At 42.4% G+C, this 25,785-nt stretch overlaps 1 protein-coding gene across 4 annotated transcripts in view; it reads right to left on the bottom strand.

The window, feature by feature from the left end:
• The window catches only part of LOC132881512 (NAD-dependent protein deacylase sirtuin-5, mitochondrial), a 96,145-nt gene extending 90,478 nt beyond the window's left edge, over positions 1-5,667 (bottom strand). For 3 of the 4 annotated variants that reach the window (XR_009654054.1, XR_009654055.1, XM_060914050.1), the window contains exon 1: positions 5,581-5,651. The gene's annotated coding sequence lies outside the window, so the exon portion shown is untranslated. Of the gene's footprint in view, positions 1-5,580 lie in introns of all 4 variants that reach the window. The other variant, XM_060914058.1, reaches the window with a different exon arrangement.
• Between the last annotated feature and the right edge of the window lie 20,118 nt (positions 5,668-25,785).

Genomic DNA, 25,785 nt, shown 5'->3' with positions numbered 1-25,785 from the left:
ACCTGATCCAGAGATTCTTGCCTTAATTAAAAAATAACTACATCACAATTCCATCTCTGAGTCAGTTACAGACAATAATAAACACTCAAACCTGGGATCTTGATACACATCTCATTTTCTTATGACCACCTACAGTGGCATGCAAAAGTTTGGGCACCCTTGCTGAAAACGTCTGTTACTGTGAATAGTTAAGTGAGCAGAAGATGAACTGATCACCAAAAGGCATAAAGGTAAAGACGAGACATTTCTTTTCAGCGTTTTCTGTGAGATTTGTGTATTATTTTTGTTTTGTACAACTGGAGAGTGAAAAAAGAAAAGGAACACCATGCGAAAGTTTGGGTGCCCCAATACATTTGAGTTCTCAGGTAACTTTTACCAAGGTTCCAGACCTTAATTAGCTAATGCCTCGGTCACAACCGGCCGTACGTGTGACGTGCTGATTGTCGAGCCGTAGACTGGCCACAGAGGGTCTTTGTCATGTCAAACAAACTCTACAGGCACTTACAAACTTACGGCCTCGTGTGTCTTCCGTACGGCCGACGTGCGTCTTTTGTACGATTTGCTGGTGTCAGGTTTGGGCAAAATGTCAATTTTTTTCGTACGTCACACTTGCGGACTCCGTATGTGTGTCGTGCGCCCCACATACGTAATTAGTGCGGCCAACGCACGTTCAGATATTCCGTACATCATCCATGTGTGTCAAGTAAGTCAGCTGTGCATTGGCCGTACGGCGAGAGGGCATCAATCGCACGAAAACTCGGGTATATAAAGCTGCAGGGGTGCCTACGGCCATTTGTACACGTAGGCTTTGATTGAGAGAAAACCCAATTTCATTTCATTGCATCGCTTCAATTCAATATGCCGAAGGCAAAACGGAAGAGGAGGATAGAAAAGGTGTCGGAGACGGAAGAGAGACGGCGGCAGAGAGGGAGGAGAGAGAGAGAGAGGACAAGGAGCAGTGAAGAGGAGGATGAAGACCACAACAGTGGCCAGCAGGCCAGGAGTTTGAGACAAAGTCTTTGCGGAGGGATTGCCATTTTCACAGTGAGAAACCAAAGTATGCCGAAATATATATATACCCCTCTCCAATCGCCGCAGTACGACAAACGAACGCCGTTGGTACGCACAACGTACAGATCGTGCGCAGTTCTTGCAACCTTCATATGAAGCCTGCATGGAACGCACGGTCAGTACGATTGGTGCACGTTTGAAGGTGCGTTGGCTGTACGAATGAAGCGACAGCCGTACGTCCGAGCAGCCTCAGATTTTGTGCGTGGTATGCACGTTCGACTTCCAGGTTGTACGTTGGGTGCGCGGTGATCTTACTCCTTCATGGTTACCACAACTACGTTCTCCACGAACAAAAAAAAAAAAAAAACGCAGCGATTTGGGAAACGCCAAAAATCGCACGGCCAAAAAAATCGTACGTCCGGTTGTGACCGAGGCTTTATTGAGCTGTGGCTTGTTCAAATTCTTCATTAGGAAAGGTCAGATGATGCAGATTTCAAAGCTGTATAAATTCTCTGACTCCTCAAACTCGTCCCTAAAATCAACAGCCATGGGCTCCTCTAAGCAACTCCGTCGCATTCTGAATAATAAAATAATTGACGCTCACAAAGCAGGAGAAGCTACAAGAACGTAGCAAAGCGTTTTCAGGTAGCCGTTTCCTCAGATCGTAATGTTATTAAGAAATGGCAGTTAACAGAAACAGTGGAGATCAAGGTGAGGTCTGGAAGATGAAGAAAACTTTCTGAAAGAACTGCTCGTTGGATTGCTAGAAAGGCAAATTAAACCCCTGTTTGACTGCAAAAGACCTTCAGAAAGATTGAGCAGACCCTGGAGTGGTGGTGCACTGTTCTACTATGCAGCGACACCTGAACAAATATGACCTTCATGGGAGAGTCATCAGAAGAAAACTGTTCCTGCGTCCGAGCCACAAAATTCAGCGTCTGAAGTTTGCAAATGAACATCTAAATACGCCTGATGCATTTTGGAAACAAAATAGAACTTTTTGGCCACAATGTGCAAAGGTATGTTTGGAGAAAAAAGGGTGGCAAATTCCAGGAAAAGAACACCTCTCCAACTCTGAAGCATGGGTGTGGATCGATCGTGCTTTGGGGTTGTGTTGCAGCCAGTGGCACAGGGCACATTTCATTGGTCGAGGGAAGCATGGATTCGAATAAATACCAGCAAATTCTGGAAGCAAACATCACACCATCTGTAAAAAAGTTGAAGGGTCCGACAATAAGACGATGATCCAAAACACACCTCAAAATCTACAATGGAATCCCTCAAGAGGCCCAAGCTGAAGGTTTTGCCCGGGCCCTCACAGTCCCCTGACCTAAACATCATTGAAAATCTGTGGATAGATCTCAAAAGAGCAGCGCATGCAAGACAGCCCAAGAAACTTGTAGAACTGGAAGCCTTTCGCAAGGACGAATGTGTGAAAATCCCCCAGGTAAGAACTGAAAGATTATTAGCTGCCTACAAAAAGTGTTTATAAGCTGTGATACTTGCCAAAAGGGGCGTTACTAGGTACTAACCATGCAGGGTGCCCAAACTTTTGTTTAGGGGCCCTTTTCCTTTTCTGTCATTTTGAAAATGTAAAAGATGAAAACTAAAAATATATAAAGTGCTGTCAAAAATGTCGCGTTATTAACGCGTTGACTTGACTCAATTTTAACGGCGATAATTTTTTTATCGCGAGATTAACGCTCTGTGACATGATGCCACGCCCCGCACAGCCAGAGTCCTCTGCCCTCCCCCGAAGAGCCACGGTGCTCGGCTTAAGTTTCGTTTTCCCATCGGCAGCTCCAGCCCCAGTTTGCAGTGGCTGTGACAAGACGCATTATGCTCTGCAATAAAAAAAAAAAAAAACACAAAAAAACATTGGTACAACCAGTGTTCGAACTATGCCGATATTTTCGGGGGGTCCATTTTTTTCCCTTCGGGGGTGGGGGGGTGTGGGGGGGGTGCTTGCGCTTGTCTCAGAGCGCGGATCTCCATCGCGCGCTCACTTCGGATATGCAAATGCTTCCCGTTACACATGATTGCTATGTCAATAAACATCATTTTGCCAATATTTTAGAGACCCCCCAACATTTCCCAAATCATGTTTTCAAGGGATCTCATGTCTGTTTCAGGGGATCTTGGATCCCCCGAGTACCCCCGTAGTTCGAACGGTGAGCAAGCCCATTCACTTTTTTATGCTGATAAGAGAATTACAATGGTTTTTCATGTGACAAAAATGTGCGATTAATTGCGAGTTAACTATGACAGTCGCGACATTAATCGCGATTAAATATTTTAATCGCTTGACAGCACTAATATATATATTTTTTTTTCTTAAAATATAAAGGGAATGAGTCATCTTTAGCTTTATGCCTTTTGGAGATCATTTCATCTTCAACTTGCTTAACTGTTCACAGCAACAGCGATTTTGACCGGGGTGCACAAACTTTTGCAGATCACTGTATACAATGTTAATAAAACATCAGAGCAATAACAATAATAAAAAAAATAATCTGTGTTGCTGTTACAGTTTTTCCATTCTTAATTTTTAAAAAAAATCTAGTTACACTTATGAACACGGCAAAATAAATATTAATAAAACAGTCATTAATAATAATAATAATTTAATTTTTTTAAAACAATTTACTGATGGAAAAACATGCAGGGCTTAAAATAGACATGTATACAGTATTAATTAAACAATAAAGGAAAAATAAGTGTGTTGCTGTTAGTTTTTCATTATTAATTTTTTAAAATCAATTTCATAAATGGCGGCACAGTGGTGTAGTGGTTAGCGCTACCTGTTACCATCAGGTCACAAAACACGTAATCTTTAATGAATGATATGTTAAAAGATAACTTTAATTTTCTGAGATGTAATAAAAACATATTTATATGCCAAAGTCAAGCCTATGAGTTCCAAAATGATGTCTGTTACATTACTTCTGTTACGATTGTCCATCTCGCGTCTGTTACAAATTAATTACAATCTAGCTCTATACCATGTTAATCTTATTGAAAGAATGTGTATGTTTATTCTACTGCACATGTTTATTAATTATATTTGCTAAAACATCACCTTCCTATGTTTCAAAAAGTAATTCTACATTGTTAAAATTGAGAATATATATGTCCACAACACTTCTGTTACGTTCTGACTTTGGCATATAAATATGTTTTTATTACATCTCAGAAAATTAAAGTTATCTTTTAACATATCATTCATTAAAGATTACATGTTTTGTGACCTGATGGTAAAAAAAAGAAATGGTTTTAGAGAGAGAGAGAGAGGGGGCGGCATGGTGGTGTAGTAGTTAGCGCTGTCGCCTCACAGCAAGAAGGTCCGGGTTCGAGCCCCGTGGCCGGCGAGGGCCTTTCTGTGTGGAGTTTGCATGTTCTCCCCGTGTCCGCGTGGGTTTCCTCCGGGTGCTCCGGTTTCCCCCACAGTCCAAAGACATGCAGGTTAGGTTAACTGGTGACTCTAAATTGAGCGTAGGTGTGAATGTGAGTGTGAATGGTTGTCTGTGTCTATGTGTCAGCCCTGTGATGACCTGGCGACTTGTCCAGGGTGTACCCCGCCTTTCGCCCGTAGTCAGCTGGGATAGGCTCCAGCTTGCCTGCGACCCTGTAGAACAGGATAAAGCGGCTAGAGATAATGAGATGAGATGAAATATTAATGAAGCAGTAGGAATAATAAATCCGTTGCTGTTATTTAATTTTTTTTTTTTAAATCAAGTCACAATAAAGTAAAATGTAGGGATAAATTAATATTAACCATGCAGGGTGCCAAAACTTTTGTTTAGGGGCCCTTTTCCTTTTCTGTCATTTTGAAAAAGTAAAAGATGAAAACTAAAATATTATATATATATATATTGCTTAAAATATAAAGGGAATGAGTCATCTTTAGCTTTATGCCTTTTGGAGATCATTACAGTAACAGCGGTTTTGACCAGGGGTGCACAAACTTTTGCAGACCACTGTATTATTACTGTAGCATTAGGGATGAATTCCAAATCACTCAAAAGTGAACTAGATAGGGCGCGAGTGTGACTCGAATGCTGTGTTGTTGAAATAGGTTGTGACCCAAGGGTTGATTCTACCCTCCGTGTAGTGCACTACATGTCCTGGAGAAAGCGGTTTGGGACGCAGCCCGGATGTACGTGCACTTCTGCAGGATTTCTTTTGTTTATTGGAAAAGATAAAGACTTTTAATTCCTGACAGGACTTTCATAAACAAACAAACTAACTAACTAAATAAATAAACAGAATAAAATAATGCTATACAATGTTAAAAAATAAAAACAACGCTCCCAGTACAGCAGCATTTTTGGTGCTTTCTTGATTGGAGTTGTTTAGTAGGAATTAAATAACATTTAAGACATTAAAATTAGTAAAATAAAAATAAACAGATTTCATCCACACACGAGCTCAAGTCAATCAACTAAAATGGCGTTTTTCTTCGTCTGTTTATTTGTTTATGAGGAAAAAAACAGCGGTTTTAAACACAGAAACAATCTCACTATGGTGCTGTGATGGAAATAAACATAAACAAAATAAACCCTCACCCACCTTAAGCAGTTAAAGTTTGTAAACAGTCGTAATCTGCCTTTCTCTCTCTCGCCTCACTTCTTCCTCTACGAAGAGTTTCAAAACAAACCCGGAAGCTCTTTACTGCCATCTGCTGGCGAGGGGCGGAGCTCGCGTCAGTGCCTTGCTATTGGTTCATTGCAAATCTATGCAAATTAATTCAAAAACTTCATCTTCTTTTGGCTGCTCCTGACTGGGGTCGCCACAGCGGATCTTTTGTCCCCATGTCTTCCCTGTCTTCCGCATCCTTCTCTACCACTTTCATGTCCTCTCTCACCACATCCATGTATCTCCTCTTTGGCCTTCCTCGTTTTCGTTTGCCCGGCAGCTCCATCCTCAACATCGTCCTTCCAACATCTCTTCTCAGGATGTGCCCATACCATCTCATTCCCAAGCTCTCTACATGTTCTGTCCCTCTGATGTGCTCATTCCTTACTCTGTCCAACCTCCCATCGCAAACCTTAACATCCTCAACTCCGCCACCTCCGACTTTGCCTCCTGTCTCTCCGTTAAAGCCTAGGTCACAACCGGCCGTACGTGCTCCTACGGCCAGTCATCTCATCTCATTATCTGTAGCCGCTTTATCCTGTTCTACAGGGTCGCAGGCAAGCTGGAGCCTATCCCAGCTGACTACGGGCGAAAGGCGGGGTACACCCTGGACAAGTCGCCAGGTCATCACAGGGCTGACACATAGACACAGACAACCATTCACACTCACATTTACACCTACGGTCAATTTAGAGTCACCAGTTAACCTAACCTGCATGTCTTTGGACTGTGGGGGAAACCGGAGCACCCAGAGGAAACCCACGCGGACACGGGGAGAACATGCAAACTCCGCACAGAAAGGCCCTCGCCGGCCACGGGGCTCGAACCCAGGACCTTCTTGCTATGAGGCAACAGCGCTAACCACTACACCACCGTGCCGCCCCTACGGCCAGTCTACGTGCAAAAAACGCAAGAAACGCATGGAGGGCGCGCATGTGACATGCTGATTTTCAAGCCGTAGACTGGCCGCAGACCGGCCGCAGAGGTTCTTTGTCATGTCAAACAAACTCTTACGTTTTTTTTCAGGTTGCAAGACAAACTTACAGCCAACGTGCGTCTTTTTCCACGAACAAAAAAAACGCAGCGATTTGGGAAACGCCAAAAATCGCACAGCCAAAAAATCATACGTCCGGTTGTGACCTAGGCTTAAGGGTACAGTCTCCGATCCATACATCACAGCTGGTCTCACCAGGGCCGCGTTAACCCTTGCCGAGGTGCTGGGCAGACACCCCCCCGAGGCCCCACCCCTGCCTGTTGTCAACTGCGCTCAGCAAATTCACCCCCTCAGACGTTCCTGTCTAACTAGACACAGAAACTTAAATAATGACAGTGGCACAATTAGAAATACTATTGAACGATAAAACTTTATATCCATCAACACCTATTTAATCAAGAAAAAGCAATGGTGAAATAGGCAATTGCATGGTGAAAAAATCCATCAGACATCACGGTTAACAAGTCTGGTTCACTAAAGTTTAGCCTCAAGAAGCCTTTGAATGGGCGGCACGGTGGTGTAGTGGTTAGCGCTGTTGCCTCACAGCAAGAAGGTCCTGGGTTCGAGCCCCGTGGCCGGCGAGGGCCTTTCTGTGTGGAGTTTGCATGTTCTCCCCGTGTCCGCGTGGGTTTCCTCCGGGTGCTCCGGTTTCCCCCACAGTCCAAAGACATGCAGGTTAGGTTAACTGGTGACTCTAAATTGACCGTAGGTGTGAATGTGAGTGTGAATGGTTGTCTGTGTCTATGTGTCAGCCCTGTGATGACCTGGCGACTTGTCCAGGGTGTACCCCGCCTTTCGCCCATAGTCAGCTGGGATAGGCTCCAGCTTGCCTGCGACCCTGTAGAACAGGATAAAGCGGCTACAGATAATGAGATGAGATGAGCCTTTGAATGAGTGAGTCAATGAACAACATGTCAAGAACATAACCTCGGCCTACAACAGTTTCTTTAGTATTCAGAACAAGAACATTCATTTGGTATATAACCGTTTGTTTTCATTTTGGAATCCAGGCAACTTTTAACCTGTGAAAACAAAGAGCGATAACAAAGAAAGAAAAATATCTTGCTTCTCAGAAATAAATCTCAAAATGTTAGGCTATGTGAAACATTTCATCCTTTCACACATGTAGTGTACCAAACAGCAGTGGCACACAGCTTTGCGCATTCAGTTTGACAGCCATGGGTCAACTTACAAGGGCACTTTCCTACTTTTCTGGAAAGCGAAGTCATTAATTAAATCATTGAACTCAAGCTGGCGTAGCGTGTGAAGACATGGTGGACAGTGATCATATTGACAATGACGGGTGATTTATGCGACGGGACAAGGTGGGCTTCCTTACGGGTGGCGAAATGCATCAAAAATGTTATCAATATGATCAAAACTTCTGAAAATATCGTTTCATATTTTCTGATCTCGCTACCTCCGAGGCCCCCTAGTGGCCGAGGCCCTGGGCAGCTGCCCATGAAGCCCATTAGGATAACGCGTCCTTGGGTCTGACTACTGTCTTATACAGGTGCTGGTCATATCATTAGAATATCATGAAAGAGTTGATTTATTTCAGTAATTCCATTCAAAAAGTGAAACTTGTATATTATATTCATTCATTACACACAGACTGATATATTTCAAGTGTTTACAACCCCAATTCCAAAAAAGTTGGGACAAAGTACAAATTGTAAATAAAAACGGAATGCAATGATGTAAAAGTTTCAAAATTCCATATTTTATTCAGAATAGAACATAGATGACATATCAAATGTTTAAACTGAGAAAATGTATCATTTAAAGAGAAAAATTAGATGATTTAAAATTTCATGACAACAACACATCTCAAAAAAGTTGGGACAAGGCCATGTTTACCACTGTGAGACATCCCCTTTTCTCTTTACAACAGTCTGTAAACGTCTGGGGACTGAGGAGACAAGTTGCTCAAGTTTAGGGATAGGAATGTTAACCCATTCTTGCCTAATGTAGGATTCTCGTTGCTCAACTGTCTTAGGTCTTTTTTGTCGTATCTTCCGTTTTATGATGCGCCAAATGTTTTCTATGGGTGAAAGATCTGGACTGCAGGCTGGCCAGTTCAGTACCCGGACCCTTCTTCTACGCAGCCATGATGCTGTAATTGATGCAGTATGTGGTTTGGCATTGTCATGTTGGAAAATGCAAGGTCTTCCCTGAAAGAGACGTCGTCTGGATGGGAGCATATGTCGCTCTAGAACCTGGATATACCTTTCAGCATTGATGGTGTCTTTCCAGATGTGTAAGCTGCCCATGCCACACGCACTAATGCAACCCCATACCATCAGAGATGCAGGCTTCTGAACTGAGCGCTGATAACAACTTGGGTCGTCCTTCTCCTCTTTAGTCCGAATGACACGGCGTCCCTGATTTCCATAAAGAACTTCAAATTTTGATTCGTCTGACCACAGAACAGTTTTCCACTTTGCCACAGTCCATTTTAAATGAGCCTTGGCCCAGTGAAGACATCTGCGCTTCTGGATCATGTTTAGATACGGCTTCTTCTTTGAACTATAGAGTTTTAGCTGGCAACGGCGGATGGCACGGTGAATTGTGTTCACAGATAATGTTCTCTGGAAATATTCCTGAGCCCATTTTGTGATTTCCAATACAGAAGCATGCCTGTATGTGATGCAGTGACGTCTAAGGGCCCGAAGATCACAGGCACCCAGTATGGTTTTCCGGCCTTGACCCTTACGCACAGAGATTCTTCCAGATTCTCTGAATCTTTTGATGATATTATGCACTGTAGATGATGATATGTTCAAACTCTTTGCAATTTTACACTGTCGAACTCCTTTCTGATATTGCTCCACTATTTGTCGGCGCAGAATTAGGGGGATTGGTGATCCTCTTCCCATCTTTACTTCTGAGAGCCGCTGCCACTCCAAGATGCTCTTTTTATACCCAGTCATGTTAATGACCTATTGCCAATTGACCTAATGAGTTGCAATTTGGTCCTCCAGCTGTTCCTTTTTTGTACCTTTAACTTTTCCAGCCTCTTATTGCCCCTGTCCCAACTTTTTTGAGATGTGTTGCTGTCATGAAATTTCAAATGAGCCAATATTTGGCATGAAATTTCAAAATGTCTCACTTTCGACATTTGATATGTTGTCTATGTTCTATTGTGAATGCAATATCAGTTTTTGAGATTTGTAAATTATTGCATTCCGTTTTTATTTACAATTTGTACTTTGTCCCAACTTTTTTGGAATCGGGGTTGTATTTCTTTTAATTTTGATGATTATAACTGACAACTAATGAAAACCCCAAATTCAGTATCTCAGAAAATTAGAATATTGTGAAAAGGTTCAATATTGAAGACACCTGGTGCCACACTCTAATCAGCTAATTAACTCAAAACACCTGCAAAGGCCTTTAAATGGTCTCTCAGTCTAGTTCTGTAGGCGACACAATCATGGGGAAGACTGCTGACTCGACAGTTGTCCAAAAGACGACCGTTGACACCTTGCACAAGGAGGGCAAGACACAAAAGGTCATTGCTAAAGAGGCTGGCTGTTCACAGAGCTCTGTGTCCAAGCACATTAATAGAGAGGCGAAGGGAAGGAAAAGATGTGGTAGAAAAAAGTGTACAAGCAATAGGGATAACCGCACCCTGGAGAGGATTGTGAAACAAAACCCATTAAAAATGTGGGGGAGATTCACAAAGAGTGGACTGCAGCCGGAGTCAGTGCTTCAAGAACCGCCACGCACAGACGTATGCAAGACATGGGTTTCAGCTGTCGCATTCCTTGTGTCAAGCCACTCTTGAACAAGAGACAGCGTCAGAAGCGTCTCGCCTGGGCTAAAGACAAAAAGGACTGGACTGCTGCTGAGTGGTCCAAAGTTATGTTCTCATCTCATCTCATTATCTGTAGCCGCTTTATCCTGTTCTACAGGGTCGCAGGCAAGCTGGAGCCTATCCCAGCTGACTACGGGCGAAAGGCGGGGTACACCCTGGACAAGTCGCCAGGTCATCACAGGGCTCCAAAGTTATGTTCTCTGATGAAAGTAAACTTTGCATTTCCTTTGGAAATCAAGGTCCCAGAGTCTGGAGGAAGAGAGGAGAGGCACAGAATCCCCGTTGCTTGAGGTCCAGTGTAAAGTTTCCACAGTCAGTGATGGTTTGGGGTGCCATGTCATCTGCTGGTGTTGGTCCACTGTGTTTTCTGAGGTCCAAGGTCAACGCAGCCATCTACCAGGAAGTTTTAGAGCACTTCATGCTTCCTGCTGCTGACCAACTTTATGGAGATGCAGATTTCATTTTCCAACAGGACTTGGCACCTGCACACAGTGCCAAAGCTACCAGTACCTGGTTTAAGGACCATGGTATCCCTGTTCTTAATTGGCCAGCAAACTCGCCTGACCTTAACCCCATAGAAAATCTGTGGGGTATTGTGAAAAGGAAGATGCGATACGCCAGACCCAACAATGCAGAAGAGCTGAAGGCCACTATCAGAGCAACCTGGGCTCTTATAACACCTGAGCAGTGCCACAGACTGATCGACTCCATGCCACGCCGCATTGCTGCAGTAATTCAGGCAAAAGGAGCCCCAACTAAGTATTGAGTATTGTACATGCTCATACTTTTCATGTTCATACTTTTCAATTGGTCAACATTTCTAAAAATCCTTTTTTTGTATTGGTCTTAAGTAATATTCTAATTTTCTGAGATACTGAATTTGGGATTTTCATTAGTTGTCGTCCAACACATTTTTGTATTATTGACACAACACTTACAAAACCTAACGCCTCTGAAATGACCGACTGGATTTATGAAATGAACGCATGCTGTGCCATCATGGCGGTTTAGCGTTAAACTAGCTAGTCAGTGAAACTCCACCTGACATGCTAGCAAACTCTTTTCAACTCGAAATCATATTGGGTAGCTAACGCTACTAGAAAAGAAAGATTTCTACATTCTGTTTATTTGGCAAGATGATGCTAAAACATATTTCTGAAAGGACTTCAGATAAGTTAACGTTATTCATCTTAGCATAACTCTGTTTTTACATGCTAACTAAGAGTGTCCAAGTTAACTAGCTATGTGTTAGCGTTAGCCGTGGACAAGGTTACGGCAACTTGGCAGGCAAATCCATAGAAAGTCATTTGACTAACCAGACCGCATAGCTACGTTTACAACATTATCGCTCGCTCTAAAAGCACAGACAGCTCACTGCAAGCTTTCTCTTGGAATAAAACGTTTATATACCGCAATATGCTTCCGCAGGTCGGACGGCGAGTTTTCGTAGGCTGTGATGTGCTCCGTTTTCGGCAAACATTTAAAATGAAACGAATCTTTAATCCTTTCGGAAAACTGAAACATGGGTTCTAGCTATAGAACCATGAGTGCGGGCATTCTCCAGAAGAACCGCCTCCTTCCATTCTACCATCAACTGATCGTGTTCAAATAATGCTGCGGAGAAATCATTGAGCTTGATTTTATACAGTCTATGCAAGGGCGTAGCTAGGATTTTTCAAAGGGGGGGGGGTCGCACCGACTGGCAGCCTGAGTGCATTATGTAACAAAAAATAATTACCATTTCTAGTTTTAGGCAGCTTAGAAACCGGCTCTTCCATTATTGCTGTTTCTTCCACGTTTTCTTGATGTTGTGTTCTAGAAACGGCACTAAAACTTAGCTTCGAAGCCACAAAATGCAACTTTGATGGAAAAAATCTCATCTCATCTCATCTCATTATCTCTAGCCGCTTTATCCTGTTCTACAGGGTTGCAGGCAAGCTGGAGCCTATCCCAGCTGACTACGGGCGAAAGGCGGGGTACACCCTGGACAAGTCGCCAGGTCATCACAGGGCTGACACAGACACAGACAACCATTCACACTCACATTCACACCTACGGTCAATTTAGAGTCACCAGTTGACCTAACCTGCATGTCTTTGGACTGTGGGGGAAACCGGAGCACCCGGAGGAAACCCACGCGGACACGGGGAGAACATGCAAACTCCGCACAGAAAGGCCCTCGCCGGCCCCGGGGCTCGAACCCAGGACCTTCTTGCTGTGAGGCGACAGCGCTAACCACTACACCACCGTGCCGCCCTTGATGGAAAAAATATAGATAATAAATTGCTTACCTCTCTTCACATCGATAGAAGGACGAAAGTTTCATTTGTTATGACATGGCGAATTATTAACACAAAAGGAAATACTCGTAATTCGCAACTAAAAAGACTGCAGCTACACTGGCAGCTTGAACACGCTTTCTAGTGCAATCGTGTTGCGCTTGCGCAGAACTGTTTCAGTCCTCCACACCTTGTCTCGTGCACCTGAAGGCGCGCCTCGGACTGCGCGCGAGCCTAACGAGCTCCGGCAAGCGCCGTTAACAAAGAACACCTGTCTTTAATCAATGAACTATGTTTGGGTTATTTAAGGACTGCGCCCATGCAAGGACGATGCGAAGTATTACGCCGCGTCTAGTGTGCCTTACTGAGCCTTGTTCCCTGTTCTTGTTGACCTCCTGGTTTTTCGACTCCTGTTTCTCGTCCCTTGATCTTGTATAGTTTTGCCTCTGATATTCTGTCGGCGCCTCGATTGACCTCCTGCCTGTTTCCTCGATTACGACTTTGCCTGCTGTTTCGGACTGTTTGCCTGTTGTGTGCGTTTCACGCACTTTATGCTCATATCTGCACTTACATCCACCTCTCCCGCACACACTCTGACAAACTGGGTTTTTGCGCCCAAACCACAGGAAGTCCATACAAGGTTATAGAAACCCTAATGAAGCTGAGGTGACAATCTAGTTTAAAAAAAAAAGTTAGAAAAATTACAGTTGGCGCTTTTCTAATATTCTTATGCAGCTACTGAAAAAATGTATGGTCCGACAAAGGGGGGGGGTTCACGGGCACCTCAGGATCCCCCCCAGCTACGCCCCTGTATGGACGTGACGTGACCCTAGTGATTACTGATTGGCTGTCTCAGTGTCACCCGTGAAAAAACCAATCACGTTTTAGAAAAGAAAAGGAAAAAATATCCACTTCAAAGCCGCTTCATAGTAACGAGGACCTTGATAGAAATGTAGTGGAGTGAAAAGTACGATATTTGTCTTTCAAGTGTAAAGTTGAAGTCATAAGTTTCCAAAAAAAAATAATACAGTGCTGAGCGTAAATGAGTGCACCCCCTTTGAAAAGTAACATTTTAAACAATATCTCAATGAACACAAACAATTTCCAAAATGTTGACAAGACAAAGTTTAATATAACATCTGTTTAACTTATAACGTGAAAGTAAGGTTAATAATATAACTTAGATTACACATTTTTCAGTTTTACTCAAATTAGGGTGGTGCAAAAATGAGTACACCCCACAACAGAAACTACTACATCTAGTACTTTGGATGGCCTCCATGATTTTTAATGACGGCGCCAAGTCTTCTAGGCATGGAATGAACAAGTTGGCGACATTTTGCAACATCAATCTTTTTCCATTCTTCAACAACGACCTCTTTTAGTGACTGGATGCTGGATGGAGAGTGATGCTCAACTTGTCTCTTCAGAATTCCCCATAGGTGTTCGATTGGGTTCAGATCAGGAGACATACTTGGCCACTGAATCACTTTCACCCTGTTCTTCTTCAGAAATCCAACAGTGGCCTTAGATGTGTGTTTAGGATCATTGTCATGTTGGAAAAGTGCACGACGACCAAGGGCACGGAGTGATGGTAGCATCTTCTCTTTCAGTACAGAGCAATACGTCTGTGAATTCATGATGCCATCAATGAAATGCAGCTCCCCGACACCAGCAGCACTCATGCAGCCCCACATAAGGACACTGCCACCACCATGTTTCACTGTAGGCACCAGGCATTTTTCTTTGTATTCCTCACCTTTGCGACGCCATACAGTTCCAAAAACATTTATCTTGGTCTCATCACTCCAGAGTATCGAGTCCCAGTAGTCTTTATCTTTGGCAGCATGGGCCCTGGCAAACTCTAGGCGGGCTTTTTTGTGCCTGGGCTTTAGGAGAGGCTTCTTTTGTGGACGGCATCCATGCATGCCATTCCTCTGCAGCGTACGCCGTATTGTGTCACGGGAAATAGTCACCCCAGTTTGGCTTTCTACTTCTTTAGATAACTGCAGTGAACTTGCATGCCGATTTTCTTCAACCTTCTCATCAGAAGACGCTCCTGTTGAGGTGTTAACTTCCGTGGACGACCTGGACGTCTCTGGGAGATGGTTGCGGTTCCATCTTTCTTAAATTTTTGTATCACTTTTGCTGAATGATAAGTAAAGCTTTGCTGATCTTCTTGTAGCCTTCACCTTTGTGGTGTAAATAAATTATTTTCTTTGGGGAATTCTGAAGAGACAAGTTGAGCATCACTCTCCATGGTCACTAAAAGAGGTCGTTGTTGAAGAATGGAAAAAGATTGATGTTGCAAAATGTCTCCAACTTGTTCATTCCATGCCTAGAAGACTTGGTGCTGTCATTAAAAATCATGGAGGCCATACAAAGTACTAGATGTAGTACAACCCCGATTCCAAAAAAGTTGGGACAAAGTACAAATTGTAAATAAAAACAGAATGCAATGATGTGGAAGTTTCAAAATTCCATATTTTATTCAAAATAGAACATAGATGACATATCAAATGTTTAAACTGAGAAAATGTATCATTTAAAGAGAAAAATTAGGTGATTTTAAATTTCATGACAACAACACATCTCAAAAAAGTTGGGACAAGGCCATGTTTACCACTGTGAGACATCCCCTTTTCTCTTTACAACAGTCTGTAAACGTCTGGGAACTGAGGAGACAAGTTGCTCAAGTTTAGGGATAGGAATGTTAACCCATTCTTGTCTAATGTAGGATTCTAGTTGCTCAACTGTCTTAGGTCTTTTTTGTCGTATCTTCTGTTTTATGATGCGCCAAATGTTTTCTATGGATGAAAGATCTGGACTGCAGGCTGGCCAGTTCAGTACCCGGACCCTTCTTCTACGCAGCCATGATGCTGTAATTGATGCAGTATGTGGTTTGGCATTGTCATGTTGGAAAATGCAAGGTCTTCCCTGAAAGAGACGTCGTCTGGATGGGAGCATATGTTGCTCTAGAACCTGGATATACCTTTCAGCATTGATGGTGTCTTTCCAGATGTGTAAGCTGCCCATGCCACACGCACTAATGCAACCCCATACCATCAGAGATGCAGGCTTCTGAACTGAGTGCTGATAACAACTTGGGTCGTCCTTCTCCTCCTTAGTCCGAATGACACGGCGTCCCTGATTTCCATAAAGAACTTCAAATTTTGATTCGTCTGACCACAGAACAGTTTTCCACTTTGCCACAGTCCATTTTAAATGAGCCTTGGCCCAGAGAAGACGTCTGTGCTTCTGGATCATGTTTAGATACGGCTTCTTCTTTGAACTATAGAGTTTTAGCTGGCAACGGCGGATGGCACGGAGAATTGTGTTCACAGATAATGTTCTCTGGAAATATTCCTGAGCCCATTTTGTGATTTCCAATACAGAAGCATGCCTGTATGTGATGCAGTGCCATCTAAGGGCCCGAAGATCACGGGTACCCAGTATGGTTTTCTGGCCTTGACCCTTACGCACAGAGATTCTTCCAGATTCTCTGAATCTTTTGATGATATTATGCACTGTAGATGATGATATGTTCAAATTCTTTGCAATTTTACACTGTCGAACTCCTTTTTGATATTGCTCCACTATTTGTCGGCGCAGAATTAGGGGGATTGGTGATCCTCTTCCCATCTTTACTTCTGAGAGCCACTGCCACTCCAAGATGCTCTTTTTATACCCAGTCATGTTAATGACCTATTGCCAATTGACCTAATGAGTTGCAATTTGGTCCTCCAGCTGTTCCTTTTTTGTACCTTTAACTTTTCCAGCCTCTTATTGCCCCGGCCCAACTTTTTTGAGATGTGTTGCTGTCATGAAATTTCAAATGAGCCAATATTTGGCATGAAATTTCAAAATGTCTCACTTTCGACATTTGATATGTTGTCTATGTTCTATTGTGAATACAATATCAGTTTTTGAGATTTGCAAATTATTGCATTCTGTTTTTATTTACAATTTGTACTTTGTCCCAACTTTTTTGGAATCGGGGTTGTAGTTTTTGTTGTGGGGTGTACTCATTTTTGCACCACCCTAATTGGAGTAAAACTGAAAAACGTGTAATCTAAGTTATATTATTAACCTTACTTTCCCGTTATAAGTTAAACAGATGTTATATTAAACTTTGTCTTGTCAACATTTTGGAAATTGTTTGTGTTCATTGAGATATTGTTTAAAATGTTACTTTTCAAAGGGGGTGTACTTATTTATGCTGAGCACTGTAGTAGGAGTAGTACAGTACAATGTTCTCCAATGTTAAACGGATAAAAACCGAGATTGTGTTCCATCTCAGATCACGTGACTTCTGGCTCTTTGTAACTTTTGCCCTTCTTATAATAGATTTGCCTCTTTAGACTCCTCAGTCAGACGCTACAGCATTCAGTGCCTCCCTTTTCCAAGCTGATTTAATGCAGTTATCCACCTCCTCGTGGCCCTCGACACCGTGCGCTCGACGCATTAACCTGTCGAGGCCTTTCCATTATCGGGTCGCTTTTTAAATCATGCTCGGCTCTTCGAAGCACTGACCTGCTCGGACCGGTGATTACAGCCAACAACTCTCTTACAGCATCCGCGTTATTGTAGCTCCACTCACTCTAAAGTTACATAATCTAAAGCTAGCTTTGAAGAAGATTGAGTTACGGTTATTTACTGCATTGAATAATAACAAAAGCGAATGAAAGCTGTTCAGAAGACAGAACAGAAGCACTGATTTGCATAGTTATCTCATCTCATTATCTGTAGCCGCTTTATCCTGTTCTACAGGGTCGCAGGCAAGCTGGAGCCTATCCCAGCTGACTACGGGCGAAAGGCGGGGTACACCCTGGACAAGTCGCCAGGTCATCACAGGGCTGACACATAGACACAGACAACCATTCACACTCACATTCACACCTACGCTCAATTTAGAGTCACCAGTTAACCTAACCTGCATGTCTTTGGACTGTGGGGGAAACCGGAGCACCCGGAGGAAACCCACGCGGACACGGGGAGAACATGCAAACTTCACACAGAAAGGCCCTTGCCGGCCCTGGGGCTCGAACCCGGACCTTCTTGCTGTGAGGCGACAGCGCTAATCACTACACCACCGTGCCGCCTGCATAGTTATGAATATGCAAATTAGGAAGCGTACCATTTGCTATCTTACACTTTGTAGTAAACTATCACTGTGTTACATTTAAAGTGTATGTAATGCCTTACTGTAATGCTTTAAAATGAATATATATCATTAGTAATGACCAAAATTAATTAATAAAGCAGGGGGGAAGTAATATTTAAAAAAAAAATATATATATTTTATTATCAAGCACAAAACTATTGATAAATCGTGGAGTCCAGATCCCGGTCAAAAGGCAGCCTTGCCCCAGGGCTAATCTCGCATGACGTCATGCATGGAACCCTGGGTATCTGGGTCATTTCAGTTCATCTGACTCCGTGCTTGTTCACTCGCTGAAATTGGATATTGTTGATCTCACAAAAGGCGGCACGGTGGTGTAGTGGTTAGCGCTGTCGCCTCACAGCAAGAAGGTCCTGGGTTCGAGCCCCGGGGCCGGCGAGGGCCTTTCTGTGTGGAGTTTGCATGTTCTCCCCGTGTCCGCGTGGGTTTCCTCCGGGTGCTCCGGTTTCCCCCACAGTCCAAAGACATGCAGGTTAGGTTAACTGGTGACTCTAAATTGAGCGTAGGTGTGAATGTGAGTGTGAATGGTTGTCTGTGTCTATGTGTCAGCCCTGTGATGACCTGGCGACTTGTCCAGGGTGTACCCCGCCTTTCGCCCGTAGTCAGCTGGGATAGGCTCCAGCTTGCCTGCGACCCTGTAGAAGGATAAAGCAGCTAGAGATAATGAGATGAGATGAGATGATCTTATAAAAATAATGACGGGAAAGCGCTGTGTTGTGTTTGGATGTTCAAATCCATATACAACAGGATACACAAATTTCCGAGAAAAAACACAAATCTAAAGCGACGGTGCAAATGAAGCGGGCAGATTTTGTGTCGCCTACTAATAATAAATCTGATTCATCAAGTGTTCATCACCACCAGAACGACCACATAGGAATTACTGGAGCAAAAAAAGCAACCCATTTATTTAATAAATGACATTTGATCTGATATTTGGACAGTTTGTCGATTCCCTTATTATCACACACACACAGTGCACCAGACGCAGGATTATGAGCAACATTTACATGCTCGCGACATCTGATCTCATCATATCTGATGCACATTAACAGGAAGGAAAATGCGCACGTGTGCGCAATCATCATCGTTAATTATTAAAGGAGAACTGAAGGCAAATTTTTTATGATCAAAATTCTATTTCTCATTTTATTAAATATCGGAACGCATTTTTGATCGCTATTTTGTCGCTGCTGTAGCGAGTTATGAGTGTTTGAAATACGCTCTGTAATATATCAGTCCATATGTCAAAGCAATGGCTGTAAACGGGATTCGTTCAGACCTGTGTGAGACATCGTAGGACGGAAGTAAAACGTACAGCGGAAATCAAAGTGACCGACATCTCCCAACATCGTCAAAAGACGCGCGCGCCATCTTTCGAATGCTGACGTAATCAAGCCGGAAGTTTTGTTTGTTTTGATAGCGATCAGGAAAGTTTGAAAAAAGTCGGCAGTAATCGTCATTTAAACTCGTTTTTGTGCAATACTTCGTTTGGAAAACAGTTTTCAAAATGGCGGCGCCGACACCTGGCTGACACTTCACGTTTCGAAGCCTCGCACAAGTCTCGTGAAGATCGTGCGGATAAGCGACGCCTGCCGTGGACCAAATGAACTAAATTCAACACGGCTAAAAACCGAATCAGCCGATAAGTATAATATTTAATTACGATTAGTTGCCAATACGAGTCACGATATAAGGTTACTAAAACCGAAAACGTAACTGAATAACACGTTAATTAAGAAATAAAGCAAGTTTAAAAATGACTTCAGTTCTCCTTTAACTGAAACGTGTTAAATGCTCTCAGATTGCAATATTGCAAGACTCGATTTGTTTTTAGTTTTGTTCAGGAAAACATGATGAAAGGTAACCACTGCGTTCTGCACATCTCTCTCTATCTCTCTCTCTCTCTGTCTATCTATCTCTCCATCTTGCGTGCTACAGAGGACGACTGTCATGAACTGGCATCTGTTTCTCATCTTGGGGACTCAAAAAGAGAACCATTTACTCCGGAATATCCTTGATAATCATCTGCCCCTTCATCCGACATATAAAAATCCCAATCACTATCAGAATTCTCTCCAAAACCTGATTCCATATCGAGACTGGTCTCACCACTACTGCGCACATGGACAAAATTGACACCTGAATTGTTACACGTGTGACGTCACGCACCCCTTCGGGTTCTTCCGGATCAGTCTCGGCAGCTATGGTTCGAAAACAAATGGTCAATCAACATAATTGTTGCTTTGTACAAAGAAAAAAGTGTGGGTTAGAGGCATTACATACACTTTAACTTGGAATGATGTCATTTTCAATCTTCAAGCTACAAAGCAGGAAAAAAACCATGGACGCCTTCATGTTCATCTTTTGTTAGCAACGAGCTCGCCAGCTAATGTTAGCATGAGGTAGAATGAGGCATATTTTATTCTCAGAACAGTCAACTGTGTCATCAGTGAGTCGTAGATTTAACAAGTGAATATATCCGTATGCTGATTGGTCGAAAGTAAACGCTTGTATATCCAGTAGAAGTCGTTTAAAGGTAAGAAGTGCGACTTTGTTCGCAGTGTTTACAGTGTGAGCAGCTATGTTGATTCGACGTCCGTTGCTGAATTAACTAAGAGTTCTGGAGACCATCCTGACATTCCGAGTATTCCAAGTTAGAGGGGGCATTTTCATAGAAGGAGGCCGTTAATTTCATGTGACTTTAGTCAAATGGAGCATACAGTATGGTTCAAAAAAATGTTCGGTAATGTGGTGCAAACAAAAGTGTATTAGTAGTTATGCACTGGTTAACACTAGCAGGGCTGTGTCTTCCCATTAGGAGTAGTCGCTTGGAGCCTCGGACCACCAGGAGGCGCTATGATTTTTGAAATTGATATAAAACAAGAACAGGGTGGCAGGGTGGTGTAGTCGTTAGCACTGTCACCTCACAGCAAGAATGTTCCAGGTTTGAACCTCATGGTCGAAGGGGCCCTTCTTTGTGGAGTTTGTATGTTCTCCCTGAGTCTCGGTGCTCTGATTTCCACCACAGTCCAAAGACATGCAGGTTGGGCAAAATCCCCAGCCACTGGGGTTGTACGAGACAGTGCGTACTTAGTGCCAGTCCCAAGCCCAGATAGATTGGGGAGGGTTGCATCAGGAAAGGCATCCAGAAACACACAAACAGAAACACACGGAAAAACAGAAACACACGGAAACACAGAAACACACGAAAACACACAGAAAAACACAGAAAAACGGAAACACACGGAAACACAAACACATGGAAACACACACAAACACACAAAGAGAAACACACAGAAAAACGGAAACACACAGAAACACAAACACATGGAACCACACGGAAACACACAGAAACACACAAACAGAAAAACACAGAAAAACGGAAACACAGAAAAACACAGAAAAATGGAAACACACAGAAACACAAACACATGGAAACACACAGAAACACACGGAAACACAGAAACACACAGAAACACACAGACACACACGGACACACACAGAAACACAGAAAAACACAGAAACACGGAAACACAGGGAAATACACAAACACGGAAACACACAGAAACACAAACACATGGAAACAGACAAACAGAAACACACAGAAACACATGGAAACACACGGAAACACACAAACAGAAAAACACAGAAAAATGGAAACAGAAAAACAGAAAAACGGAAACACACAGAAACACAGAAAAAACACAGAAAAATGGAAACACACAGAAACACAAACACATGGAAACACACAGAAACACTCAAACAGAAACACACGGAAACACAGAAACACACAAATGGAAAAACACAGAAAAACAGAAAAACGGAAACAGAAAAACAGAAAAACGGAAACACACGGAAACACAGAAAAACACAGAAAAATGGAAACACACAGAAACACAAACACATGGAAACACACAAAAACACACAAACAGAAACACACAGAAACACACGGAAACACACAGAAACACAGAAAAACACGGAAACACAGGGAAATACACAGAAACATGGAAACACACAGAAACACACGGAAACACACGGAAACACACAGAAACACACAAAAAGAAAAAGACAGAAAAACGGAAACACACGGAAACACAAACACATGGAAACACGGAAACACAGGGAAATACACAGAAACATGGAAACACAGAAACACAAACACATGGAAACACACACAAACACACAAACAGAAACACACAGGAACACAGAAACACATGGAGACACACAGAAACACAAACACATGGAAACACAAAGAAACACACAAACAGAAACACACGGAAACACAGAAAAACACGGAAACACACAGAAACACACGGAAACACACAGAAACACAGAAAAACACGGAAACACACAGAAACACACGGAAACACACAGAAACACAGAAAAACAGAAACATGGAAATACAGGGAAATACACAGAAACACGGAAACACACAGAAACACACGGAAACACACAGAAACACACAAACAGAAAAACACAGAAAAACGGAAACACATGGAAACACAAACACATGGAAACACGGAAACACAGGGAAATACACAGAAACATGGAAACACAGAAACACAAACACATGGAAACACACACAAACAGACAAACAGAAACACACGGAAACACACAGAAACACAAACACATGGAAACACACAGAAACACACAAACAGAAACACACGGAAACACAGAAAACATGGAAACACACAGAAACACACAAACAGAAACACACGGAAACACAAACACATGGAAACACAGAAACACAGAAACACACGGACACACACAGAAACACAGAAAAATGGAAACACACGGACACACACAGAAACATAGAAAAACACAGAAACACGGAAACACAGGGAAATACACAGAAACACAGCAAAATGGAAACACACACAAACAGAAACACACAGGAACACAGAAAAACACAGAAACACGGAAACACAGGGAAATACACAGAAACACGGAAACACACAGAAACACAGAAAACATGGAAACACACAGAAACACGGAAACACACGGAAAAATATGGAAACATACTGAAACACAGAAATGCACGGAAAAACATGGAAACACACGGAAAAACATAGAAACACATGGAAACACACAAACACAGAAAGACACGGAAAAACGGAAACACACAGAAAAACACAAACACAGAAAAACACAGAAACACGGAAACACGGAAACACACAGAAACACACAGAAACACACGGAAACACAGAAAAACACAGAAAAATGGAAACACACAGAAACAAACACATGGAAACACACAAACACACGGAAACAGAAAAACACAGAAACACGGAAACACACGGACACACACAGAAACAGAAAAACACAGAAACACAGAACAACGGAAACACACGGACACACACAGAAACACAAAAAAAACACAGAAACATGGAAACACGGGGAAATACACAGAAACACAAACACATGGAAACACACAAACAGACAAACAGAAACACACAGGAACACACAAACACACGGAAACACAAACACACGGAAACACACAGAAACACACAGGAACACAGAAAAACGGAAACACACGGAAACAGAAAAACACAGAAAAATGGAAACACACAGAAACACAAACACATGGAAACACACAGAAACACACAAACAGAAACACAGAAACACACGGAAACACACAGAAACACATAAACAGAAAAACACAGAAAAACGGAAACACATGGAAACACAGAAAAATGGAAACACACGGAAACACAAACACATGGAAACACAAAGAAACACGCAAACAGAAACACACGGAAACACAGAAACACACGGAAACACACAGAAACACACGGAAACACACAGAAACACACGGAAACACACAGAAACACAGAAAAATGGAAACACACAGACACACACAGAAACACAGAAAAATGGAAACACACAGACACACACAGAAACACAGAAAAATGGAAACACACGGACACACACAGAAACACAGAAAAATGGAAACACACGGACACACACAGAAACACAGAAACACGGAAAGACACAGAAACACAAACACATGGAAACACACACAAACAGACAAACAGAAACACACAGGAACACAGAAAAACAGAAACACACGGAAACACACAGAAATACAAACACATGGAAACACACGGAAACACAGAAAAACATGGAAACACACAGAAACATACAAACACAGAAAAACACAGAAAAACAGAAACACACAGAAACACAAACACATGGAAACACACAGAAACACACGGAAACACAGAAACACGGAAACACACGGACACACACAGAAACACACGGAAACACACGGAAACACACAGAAACACAGAAAAATGGAAACACACAGACACACACAGAAACACAGAAAATCACAGAAACACGGAAACACAGGGAAATACACAGAAACACAGAAAAATGGAAACACACGGACACACACAGAAACACAGAAAATCACAGAAACACGGAAACACAGGGAAATACACAGAAACACAGAAAAATGGAAACACACGGACACACACAGAAACACAGAAAAATGGAAACACACGGGGACACACAGAAACACAGAAAAACACAGAAACACGGAAACACAGGGAAATACACAGAAACACAGAAATACACAGAAACACAGAAAACATGGAAACACACAGAAACACGGAAACACACGGAAAAACATGGAAACACACAGAAACACACGGAAAAACATGGAAACACATGGAAACACACAAACACAGAAAGACACGGGAAAACAGAAACATAGAAAAACACAAACACACAGAAAAACACAGAAACACACAGAAACACGGAAACACACAGAAACACAGAAACACACACAAACACACAGAAACAGAAAAACACAGAAAAATGGAAAAAAAAATGGAAACACACGGAAACACAAACACATGGAAACACACAGAAACACACGGAAACAAAGAAACACACAGAAACACGGAAACACACGAACACACACAGAAACACAGAAAAACACAGAAACAGAAAAACACAGAAAAACGGAAACACATGGAAACACAGAAAAACACAGAAAAATGGAAACACACGGAAACACAAACACATGGAAACACACAGAAACACAGAAACACGGAAACACACGGACACACACAGAAACACAGAAAAATGGAAACACACGGACACACACAAACACAGAAAAATACAGAATCACGGAAACACAGGGAAATACACAGAAACACAGAAGACATGGAAACACACAGAAACATGGAAACACACGGAAAAACATGGAAACATACAGAAACACACAGAAAAACATGGAAACACATGGAAACACACAAACACAGAAAGACACGGAAAAACGGAAACACATGGAAACACAGAAAAACACAAACACAGAAAAACACAGAAACACAGAAAAACACAAACACACAGAAAAACACAGAAACACACAAACACAGAAACACACAGAAACACAAACACGGAAACACACAAACATGGAAACACACAAACATGGAAACACAGAAAAACGGAAACACACAAACACAGAAAACACGGAAAAGCAGAAACACAGAAAAACATAAACACAGAAAAACACAGAAACACGGAAACACACAGAAACACAGAAAACACGGAAAAACGGAAACACACGGAAACACAGAAAAACACAAACACATGGAAACACACAGAAACACACGGAAACACGGAAACACACAGAAACACAGAAAACATGGAAACACACAAACATGGAAACACACAAACATGGAAACACAGAAAAACGGAAACACACAAACACCGAAAACACGGAAAAGCGGAAACAGAAAAACACAAACACAGAAAAACACAGAAACATGGAAACACAGAAAACACGCAAACATGGAAACACACGGAACAACATGGAAACACACGGAACAACATGGAAACACACGGAGAAACA

The sequence above is a fragment of the Neoarius graeffei genome, chromosome 1 (genome assembly GCF_027579695.1).
Source record: "Neoarius graeffei isolate fNeoGra1 chromosome 1, fNeoGra1.pri, whole genome shotgun sequence".
NCBI classification, from domain to species: Eukaryota; Metazoa; Chordata; class Actinopteri; order Siluriformes; family Ariidae; genus Neoarius; species Neoarius graeffei.
The sequence above is the reverse complement of the archived record's forward strand: the minus strand, read 5'-3'. Positions and strand labels throughout refer to the sequence as shown.